Below are 11,404 nucleotides of genomic sequence, written 5' to 3'. Positions count from 1 at the left end.
GCTACAAATCGGGATTGATACTGAGTTGCATCTTACATGTTAACAGTAGACAACCTGACAGTAGGCCTATCCTGCATATTTATTGATGCTTTAAGAGGGCTACCGTTTGTATTATAACATTGTAAAAAAACAAAAAACAGATCAATTGCAGATCATTTTATATACATGGAAATAATCTTATTCATATTGTCTATTTGTTTTTTATTCATTGTTTATTTTTTTATTTAAAAAATGACATACTTTTTACGCCAATCACACAACTTTAACGACAGTACAGATGAATTGTAGGCCTATTCTGGTATCAATGAAATGTAACCCATGTGATGGAATTAACCCACATATCTCCTGAAGATTTGACGGTATTTCTGGTTCTCTTTACTATGAGTTCATMTACCAAGAGAATATGGTTTCAGAATCAACATGATGTCTATATTTGTAAAACACATGATATTGCCACACCACTTGTTTCACTGATCAACTGTGAAAATGATCCCATGTAATCATAATAATAATAATAATAGTATAATATAATATTGCTAGATGTAGTAGTCTAAAAACGACATGACTAAAATAATGATACCTTACTGAATAAAATGAAAACTATAAAAACAATCATAATTTACAGATTCATGTTTAGGGTAGATTCAATGTGTAGCATGGAAGATCCATGGTAAAAGCACGGTTTAMATTTAAAGGTAATTTCCGATTGAGTTGAAATATGCAGCGTTTACCATGAATGCAGTTTTCCCAAATGCAGTAACATTGCCTTTAAATTTGAATGGCGCTATAGTGCAGATCTTCCACGGTACGGATTGAATTTAGGCCTTAATACATATAAATAGTCAGTGGTTTGAAAAACATAGCTATTGATTTGGACTTTATTTGTGTTCTATTTGTTCTGTGTTCCACGTGTGCTACTTGTTCTATGTGTTCTGTGTTCTACGTGTTCCACTTGTTCTATGTGTTCTGTGTTCTTCGTGTTCTACTTCTTCTACATGTTCTACATGTTCTATGTGCTCTATATGTTCTACTTGTTCTATGTGGTCTGTGTTCTTCGTGTTTTACTTGTTCTGTGTGTTCTACGTGTTATATGTATTCTACTTGTTCTATGTGTTTTACGTGTTCCACTTGTTCTATGTTTTCTGCATTCTATGTGAGCTACTTGTTCTACGTGTTTTATGTGTTCTATGTGTTCTATGTGTTGAATGTGTTCTATGTGTTCAATGTGTTCTACTTGTTCTATGTGTTCAATGTGTTCTACTTGTTCTATGTGTTCAATGTGTTCTACTTGTTCTATGTGTTCTACTTGTTCTGTGTGTTCTGTGTTCTACTTGTTCTGTGTTCTACATGTTCTACTTGTTCTGTGTGTTCTGTGTTCTACTTGTTCTGTGTTCTACATGTTCTACTTGTTCTGTGTGTTCTGTGTTCTACTTGTTCTGTGTTCTACCTGTCCTTCTTGTTCTATGTGTTCTATGTGTTCTACTTGTTCTGTGTTCTACGTGTTCTACTTGTTCTGTGTTCTACTTGTTCTTTGTGTTCTGTGTTCTACATTTTCTACGTGTTCTACATTTTCTACTTGTTTTACGTGTTCTATGTGTTTTATGTGTTGCATAAGAGGCTTGAATGGTCTTGTCTTGTCCTGTTTTGTTGCAGGTCAGGAGACAGCTTGGTGGTCTGTGTGATAGAAGGGGTTAAAGTTCAAAGGTCATAAGTCAGGAGGAGAGTGTTTATATTTCCCTGCTGAGAGAATCACAGAGAGTAAGCAGAAAAACACTGGGAGTATGTAGGTACAACACTGTGTCTACAGAGCGAGAGCCTGTTACACACAGCTAGTTTAAAACCTGAAGAGGAAACATTGTTGAATAGGGTAGTTGACAAGATGAACACAATTACAGATGTTTCTGTGCAAGGGAGGCTAACACTATAGTTGCAGAGGAAACACCACAAATTAAATAGAACTTAAGCATTACATTGTATCTCAATGGGAAACACTGATGGATTGTTGAATAGGCTAGATAGCACGATTATAAATATTTCTATGCTAGGCAACATTAAAATATATATATGTTAGTGAGTGAGGATGAGGAATGTTAGAATAGAGGACATTTCGAGTACATTCATACACAAATCAGGTGACAGATTAACCCAGACTTCGGGGCAAAGGTTCATCCACCCAAAATAGTTTGACTCAAAATTATTCGACTCAAAATGATGGATTTAAACTAATGTAGATACACAGTTGTCTTTAAACGCAGTTGAATGGATAATATCGCTATTATATAATAATAAGGAACATGTTTGTTTTACTTCCAGAGGTACTTTCCTGATTTCTGAAAATGCACTAATGATTGATACATAAATGTGAATAGTCTTTAGACTCATCATCTTTATAAAGCACGAAATAAAATGTTATTCATTTACACAATACTTTGTTATTTTCATGGTTTTTGCCTTTTTTTTTTTTTAAATCCAACCATTTATTACTTTATTAAAATTGACATTTCGACCAGATGAAAATATTTAATATTTGAATATTCATTCATTTCGAATGTTTGGTTTCTATATAATTTTTTTWWATWTTTTTTAATGTTCCTTTGAAAAGCGAGCCATCCGAACAGGGTATAATATGCTAAATGTGAGAGGTCAGATGGCTCGCGCCGAGCGCCTGACCTCTGATCTTTGATGACCCTTCATCCTTGTCTCCTAATGTCCCGTGCTTGTAAAGAGGTCCTAAAACAGGATGCACTGTTTTGGCTGTTATGTACTTCCCTTGTGATCTGATGGCTAGAGCAGCCTTGTATGAAAAGTGGATCATTAACCTGTTCAAGTTGACTGTAGAGTGAAAAAATAAAAAATGTTTTTGTCTTGTTATAAGAAGCTTATAATTTCCCTAGAGTTAACCAACTGGCGCAACTAGTCGTATCGGCTATTAGTGTTTTATTCGTTTYAAATTCGCTTTCATTATAACCGAATTGTTTATGTGGCATATTCACAAGCCTTTAGGACAGTCACAGACCTAAGCCCTGTAGCCTACAACAAAACGTAACATTTGAGTGAGTATCAATTCTAACATGTATAATATTCTCCAACATGTAGCCGTTACAGACTGTATATTGTTCTAATTATTGGTATCTTACACGTGGAGCAATAACTAAATCAAATGTTATGATTAAAAAGACCGCACAAGGACAATAAATAATCATGATGTTAAGACGAGATGATTCCTGCCCCCTTCTAGATAATACATGACGCCGTCCCCTTCTAGAATAATACATGACTCCTGTCCCCCTTCTAGATTAATACATGACGACGTCCCCCTTCTAGATAATACATGACGACTCCTGTCCCCTTCTAGATAATTACATGACGACTCCTGGTCCCCCTTCTAGATAATACATGACGACTCCTGTCCCCTTCTAGATAATACATGACGACCTCCTGTCCCCCTTCTAGATAATACATGACGACTCCTGTCCCCTTCTAGATAATACATGACGACTCCTGTCCCCCTTCTAGATAATACATGACGACGTCCCCCTTCTAGATAATACATGACGACTCCTGTCCCCCTTCTAGATAATACATGACGACGTCCCCCTTCTAGATAATACATGACGACGTCCCCCTTCTAGATAATACATGACGACTCTGTTCCCCTTCTAGATAATACATGACGACTCCCGCCCTCTTCTAGATAATACATGACGACTCCTGTTCCCCTTCTAGATAATACAATGACGACTCCTGTTCCCTTCTAGATAATACATGACGACGTCCCCCTTCTAGATAATTACATGACGACTCCTGTCCCCTTCTAGATAATACATGACGACTCCCGTCCCCCTTCTAGATAATACATGACGACTCCTGTCCCCTTCTAGATAATACATGACGACTCCTGTTCCCCTTCTAGATAATACATGACGACTCCTGTCCCCTTCTAGATAATACATGACGATCCTGTCCCCTTCTAGATAATACATGACGACTCGTGCCCCCTTCTCAGATAATACATGACGACTCCTGTCCCCTCCTTAGATAATACATGACGACTCCTGTCCCGCCTTCTAGATAATACATACGACGTCCCCCTTCTAGATAATACATGACGATTCCTGTCCCCTTCTAGATAATACATGACGACTTCCTGTCCCCCTTCTAGATAATACATGACGACTCCTGTCCCCTTCTAGATAATACATGACGATCCTGTTCCCCTTCTAAGATACTACATGACGATCCTGTCCCCTCTTCTAGATAATACATGACGCTCCTGTCTCCCCCTTCTAGATAATACATGACGATTCTCTGTCCCCTTCTAGATAATACATGACCGCGTCCCCCTTCTAGATAATACATGACGACGTCCCCCTTCTAGATAATACATGACGACTCCCCCTTCTAGATAATACATGACGACTCCTGTCCCCCTTCTAGTAATAATGACGACTCCTGTCCCCTTCTAGATACACTTGACGACTCCTGTCCACTTCTAGATAATACATGACGCTCTGTTCCCTTCTAGATAATACATGACGATTCCTGTCCCCCTTCTAGATATACATGCACGATTCCTGTCCCTTCTAGATTACATGACGACTTCTGTTCCCCCTTCTAGATAATACATGAACTCCTGTCCCCTTCTAGATAAAATATATGACGACGTCCCCCTTCTAGATATATACATGACGACTCCTTGTCCCCCTTCTAGTAAATACATGACGACTCCTGTCCCACTTCTAGATAATACATGACGACTCTGTCCCCTTCTAGATAATACATGACGATCTCCTGTCCCCCTTCTAGATAATACATGACGATTCTGTCCCCCTTCTAGATAATACATGACGCCTCCTGTCCCCTTCTAGATAATACATGACGACTCCTGTCCCCTCTAGATAATACATGACGACGTCCCCCTTCTAGATAATACATGACGACTCCTGTCCCCTTCTACATAATACATGACGACTCCTGTCCCCCTTCTAGATAATACATGACGACTCCTGTCCCCCTTCTAGATAATACATGACGACGTCCCCCTCTAGATAATACATGACGACGTCCCCTTCTAGATAATACATGACGACTCCTGTCCCCCTTCTAGATAATACATGACGACTCCTGTCCCCTTCTAGATAATACATACGACTCCTGTCCCCTTCTAGATAATACATGACGACTGTCCCCTTCTAGATAATACATGACGACTCCTGTCCCCTTCTACATAATACATGACGACTCCTGTCCCCCTTCTAGATAATACACGACGACTCCTGTCCCCCTTCTAGATAATACATGACGACGTCCCCCTTCTAGATAATACATGAACGACGTCCCCCTTCTAGATAATACATGACGACTCCTGTCCCCTTCTAGATAATACATGACGACTCCTGTCCCCCTTCTAGATAATACATGACGACTCCGTCCCCTCTATATAATACATGACGACTCCTGTCCCCTTCTTAGATAATACATGACGACTCCTGTCCCCTTCTAGATAATAAACGACTCCTGTCCCCTTTATAATACATGACGATCCTTCCCCTTCTAGATAATACATGACGACTCCTGTCCCCCTTCTAGATAATACATGACGACTCCTGTTCCCCTTCTAGATAATACATGCCGACTCCTGTCCCCCTCTAGATAATACATGACGACTCCTGTCCCCCTCTGATAATACATGACGACTCCTGTCCCCCTTCTAGATAATACATGACGACTCCTGTCCCCCTTCTAGATAATACATGACGACGTCCCCTTCTAGATAATACATGACGACTCCTGTCCCCCTTCTACATAATACATGACGACTCCTGTCCCCCTTCTAGATAATACATGACGCTCCTGTCCCCCTTCTAGATAATACATGACGACTGTCCCCCTTCTAGATAATACATGACGACGTCCCCTTCTAGATAATACATGACGACTCCTGTCCCCTTCTAGATAATACATGACGACTCCTGTCCCCCTTCTAGATAATACATGACGACTCCTGTCCCCCTTCTAGATAATACATGACGACTCCTGTTCCCCTTCTAGAATACATGACGACTCCTGTCCCCCTTCTAGATAATACATGACGACTCTCTTCCCCTTCTAGATAATACATGCCGACTCCTGTCCCTCTCTAGATAATACATGACGACTCCTGTCCCCTTCTAGATAGTACATGACGACTCCTGTCCCCCTTCTAGATAATACATGAGACTCCTGTCCCCCTTCTAGATAATACATGACGACTCCTGTCCCCTTCTAGATATACATGACGACTCCTGTTCCCCCTTCTAGATAATACATGACGACTCCTGTCCCCCTTCTAGATAATACATGACCGACTCCTGTCCCCCTTCTAGATAATACAGACGACTCCTGTCCCCTTCTAGATAATACATGACGACGTCCCCTTCTAGATAATACATGACGACTCCTGTCCCCCTTCTAGATAATACATGACGACTCCTGTCCCCTTCTAGATAATACATGACGACGTCCCCTTCTAGATAATACATGACGACTCCTGTCCCCCTTCTAGATAATATTGACGACGTCCCCTTCTAGATAATACATGACGACTCTGTTCCCCTTCTAGATAATACATGACGACTCCTGTCCCCCTTCTAGATAATACATGACGACGTCCCCTTCTAGATAATACATACGACTCCTGTCCCCTTCTAGATAATACATGACGACTCCTGTCCCCCTTCTAGATAATACATGACGACTCCTGTCCCCTTCTAGATAATACATGACGACTCCTGTCCCCTTCTAGATAATACATGACGACTCCTGTCCCCCTTCTAGATAATACATACGACGTTCCCCCTTCTAGATAATACATGACGACTCGTTCCCCTTCTAGATAATACATGACGACTCCTGTCCCCTTCTAGATAAACATGACGACTCCTGTCCCTCTCTAGATAATACATGACGACTCCTGTCCCCTTCTAGATAATACATGACGACTCGTCCCCCTTCTAGATAATACATGACGACTCCTGTCCTCTTCTAGATAATACATGACGACTCCTGTCCCCCTTCTAGATAATACATGACGACTCCTGTTCCCCTTCTAGATAATACATGACGACTCCTGTCCCCGTTCTAGATAATACATGACGACGTCCCCCTTCTAGATAATACATGACGACTCCTGTCCCCTTCTAGATAAATACATGACGACTCCTGTCCCCCTTCTAGATAATACATGACGACGTCCCCCTTCTAGATAATACATGACGACTCCTGTCCCCCTTCTAGATAATACAGACGACGTCCCCTCTAGATAATACATGACGACTCCTGTCCCCCTTCTAGATAATACATGACGACTCCTGTTCCCCTTCTAGATAATACATGACGACTCCTGTCCCCCTTCTAGATAATACATGACATCCTGTCCCCTTCTAGATAATACATGACGACTTCCTGTTCCCCTTCTAGATAATACATGACGACTCCTGTCCCCCTTCTAGATAATACATGACGACTCCTGTTCCCCTTCTAGATAATACATGACGACTCCTGTCCCCCTTCTAGATAAATACATGACGTACTCCTGTTCCCCCTTCTAGATAATAAATGCGACTTCCTGTCCCTTCTAGATAATACATGACGACCTTCCTGTCCCCTTCTAGATAATACATGACGACTCCTGTTCCCCTTCTAGATAATACATAACGACTCCTGTCCCCCTTCTAGATAATACATGACGACTCCTGTCCCCCTTCTAGATAATACATGACGACGTCCCCCTTCTAGATAATACATGACGACTCCTGTCCCCCTTCTAGATAATACATGACACTCCTTCCCCCTTCTAGATAATACATGACGACTCCTGTCCCCCTCTAGATAATACATGACGACTCCTGTCCCCCTTCTAGATAATACATGACGACTCCTGTCCCCCTTCTAGATAATACATGACGACGTCCCCCTTCTAGATAATACATGACGACTCCTGTCCCCCTTCTAGATAATACATGACGACTCCTGTCCCCCTTCTAGATATACATGACGACTCCTGTCCCCCTTCTAGATAATACATGACACTCCTGTCCCCCTTCAATAGAAATATACATGATGACGTCCCTCTATCTAGATAATACATGACGACTCCTGTCCCCCTTCTAGATAATACATGACGACTCCTGTCCCCCTTCTAGATAATACATGACGACGTCCCCCTTCTAGATAAAACATGACGACTCCTGTCCTACTGTGCGCTTGTATCTGTGTCTATCTGCTGCATTCCAACCACCAGGCTTTTTCCTGTGTTATAGTATTCACAATTACATGATGTGATGTACATAAACATTATCGTTTTAATATTAAAACAACAAAATACCACGATTATGCACATTTCTTAATCGTTAGAAGAACACACCCATTTCAATGTTTTCAATCGGACTGACTGTAAATGACCAATTAAATCGTTTTTTTGCAACTAACAGCTATTGTATTTAAATGTGTTTCCTTTCAATGCCTAGACAGTAATAAAGTGACGTAAACGTGTTGTTAATAGTCTAACTACCTACATGATGTTCTTCTACAGTGTATGCCGAGGTGTAAGCTACACTATCTAACAAAATACGGGTGAAGGATTAGGCCCATGTGTCTCCTGTTGAAAGTTGAGGTTATTTGCGTTTCAAAAGGGAAGCTTTAAAACAAGACAGCAAGCATGTCACAAACTGTCTGTWGGCCTACCAGATGGTTAGCGCTATTAGCATGCATACCAAAACATTTCTGACTGATTAACGCAACCTAAATTGTAGGCCTGATAAAAATAATAATAATAATAATTACATAACAACAGGCCTCGTAATTATAATAGTATTATAACAGATTGAAGTGAAAATTACACATTAAGACATACTTCTAACATTTATAATCTACACTGAGTGTACAAAATATTAGGAACACCTTCCTAATATTGAGCTGTATCCCCTTCTGCCCCCCAGAAAAGCCTCAATTCGTCGGGGCATGGACTCTACAAAGTGTCGAAAGYATTCCACAAGGATGCTGGTCCATGTTGACTCCAATACTTCCCACAGTTGTGTCAAGTTGGCGTGATGTCCTTTGGGTGGTGGACCATTCTTGATACACACAGGAAACTGTTGAGTGTGAAAATCCCAGCAGCGTTGCAGTTCTTGACACAAACCGGTGCGCCTGGCACCTACTACCATACCCCTTTCAAAGGCACTTAAATCTTTTGTCTTGCCCATTCACCCTCTGAATGGCACGAACACACGTACCATGTCTCAATTGTCTCAAGTCTTAAAAATCCTTCTCTAACCTGTCTCCCGCCTTCATCCACACTGATTGAAGTGGATTTAAATAATAACATCAATAAGGGGTCATAGCTTTCACCTGGATTCACCTGGATTCACCTGGTCAGCAGTGGTGTAAAGTACTAGAGTAAAAAAATACTTTAAAGTACTACTTTAGTCGTTTTTTTGTACTTTATTTTAATATTTATATTATTGCCAACTTTTACTTTTACTTCACTACATTCCGAAAGAAAGTCGTGTACTTTTTACTCCATGCATTTTCCCTGACACCCAAAAGTGGTCGTTACATTTTGACAGGAAAATGGTCCAAGTCACACACACATCCCTACTGCCTCTGATCTGGCAGACTCACTAAACACAAATGCTTGTTTTGTAAATTATATCTGACTGTTGGAGTGTACCACTGGCTATCTGTAAATTTAAACAAATAAAACCAATGTGTACCTTCTATTTTGTTTAAGGAATTTGGATTTTTTTAATCATTTATACTTGTAACTTTTACTTTTGATACTTAAGGACATTTTAGCAATTACATTTACTTTTCATACTTGAGTATATTTAAAAATATTCTAAAATACTTCACGTASTATTTTACTGGGTGACTTTCACTTTTACTTGAGTCATTTTCTATTATGGTATCTTTACYTCTACTCAGGTATGACAATTGAGTAGTTTTTCCACTATTGCTGGTCGGTCTATGGCATGGAAAGAGAAKGTCTTYTTAATGKTTTGTACACTCWGTGTATTTTAATACTTCAAATTGCATTAATCCTAAAGTAGAATTAATGAATATTATTTTATGGTTTAAGTTAGGATTCATTGGACACACACTTTCAGATTAGCCTATATGTGATTGAATATAAAATAACTGTGGCCTACTAAAGTTAAACCAAGCCATTCGAATTAAGTAATTTCTCAATTTTCTTTGGTATACAATTTACAATTACTTTAAATTGAAACAAATAGTTTATGAATATCAACTTGGTTCTTCACACATTGCGAGCACACACACATTRGGATTAATCACATACTTCTGCATAGCCAATAGCGGGCTGCATGTGCGTATCTCCCGGCCAGTCAGCCAGGTGCTGACAGCCGTCTACAGAGATCCTCTGCTACCGCTCTACTTCTCTTCCGTCACTAGCCTACTGAAGCCGCCCTGTTCTTAAACCTTACATTTCAGAGGTTGCTCATTACATGTTTATTCCACACGATACGATGACAAAAAAACTTCCATTTAACACAAATGAATGTGGGACACTTACCTAACGGCTTCTGAAACAGTGACTAGGGGTGTAGACAGGGCTAGGTCATGGACTCACATCGCTAGCTATACTAGCGTATGAACAGATGCAATGTAAAGCGCCAACGGATTGCCAGTAACGGTATAGATTAGCATGGGCTCTGTAGCACAATGATACTAATCAATACTAGCCTACTGCATTTGCTGAGCAGATGGCAGGAGAGAGAGAGACCAGGACAACAAAAAATGTCCTGATCGACCCAGAGTTATTCAGGCTTGTCTTTTAGACATTACCCTTCCTTTTGGTTTAGAAAGTATTATGCTCAGAGGGACTTGTACATAATGTTTTATTAGTGGTACATATAATTCTGATTTTAGACTTTCAGATACATTTATGAGGGGTGATTAGATTTGAATTTGTGGCCAACGATATTTTGCAAATATCTTTTTTTCTGACAGATTTGAGTGTGTGTCTCTTACTGTATAGGCCTATAAGATTATATTAGGCTACTTGAAATATACAATTATACAGGTTTTATATGATAATAATTTATATGATAATTTAGCAGAATGTCTTTGGAAACGTGTGACTTTATGATTGAAAAATAACATATTTCGGGTTATTACATTGATATAGACCGAGTCTACAAATGTTACAGGCCTAGTTTACACAGAGAGAAAATGTTACAATAAACTCCAATTAGTTTAGTATTGTGATTTGTAGATTATATACTTTACTGTACAAAGTAGTCACCACACAACCCATTTTTCTTTGCCCCCCAAAATTGGAAAACAATATAGGCTAATCGGTCATATATACATATAGTCGGCCGGATATACATATAGTTTAGAA

General features: G+C 39.8%; 1 long non-coding RNA gene across 1 annotated transcript; it reads right to left on the bottom strand.

Moving 5' to 3' along the window:
- Positions 1-229: 229 nt before the first annotated feature.
- LOC139024585 (uncharacterized) lies at positions 230-11,142 on the bottom strand. Its single transcript, XR_011475917.1, has 2 exons — positions 10,574-11,142; positions 230-1,674 (listed from the first exon to the last, which is right to left on the bottom strand). It is a non-coding gene; the product is annotated as an uncharacterized lncRNA (long non-coding RNA).
- Positions 11,143-11,404: the final 262 nt, after the last annotated feature.

This window comes from Salvelinus sp. IW2-2015, unplaced genomic scaffold, assembly GCF_002910315.2.
Source record: "Salvelinus sp. IW2-2015 unplaced genomic scaffold, ASM291031v2 Un_scaffold1677, whole genome shotgun sequence".
Classification (NCBI taxonomy): Eukaryota; Metazoa; Chordata; class Actinopteri; order Salmoniformes; family Salmonidae; genus Salvelinus; species Salvelinus sp. IW2-2015.
The sequence above is the reverse complement of the archived record's forward strand: the minus strand, read 5'-3'. Positions and strand labels throughout refer to the sequence as shown.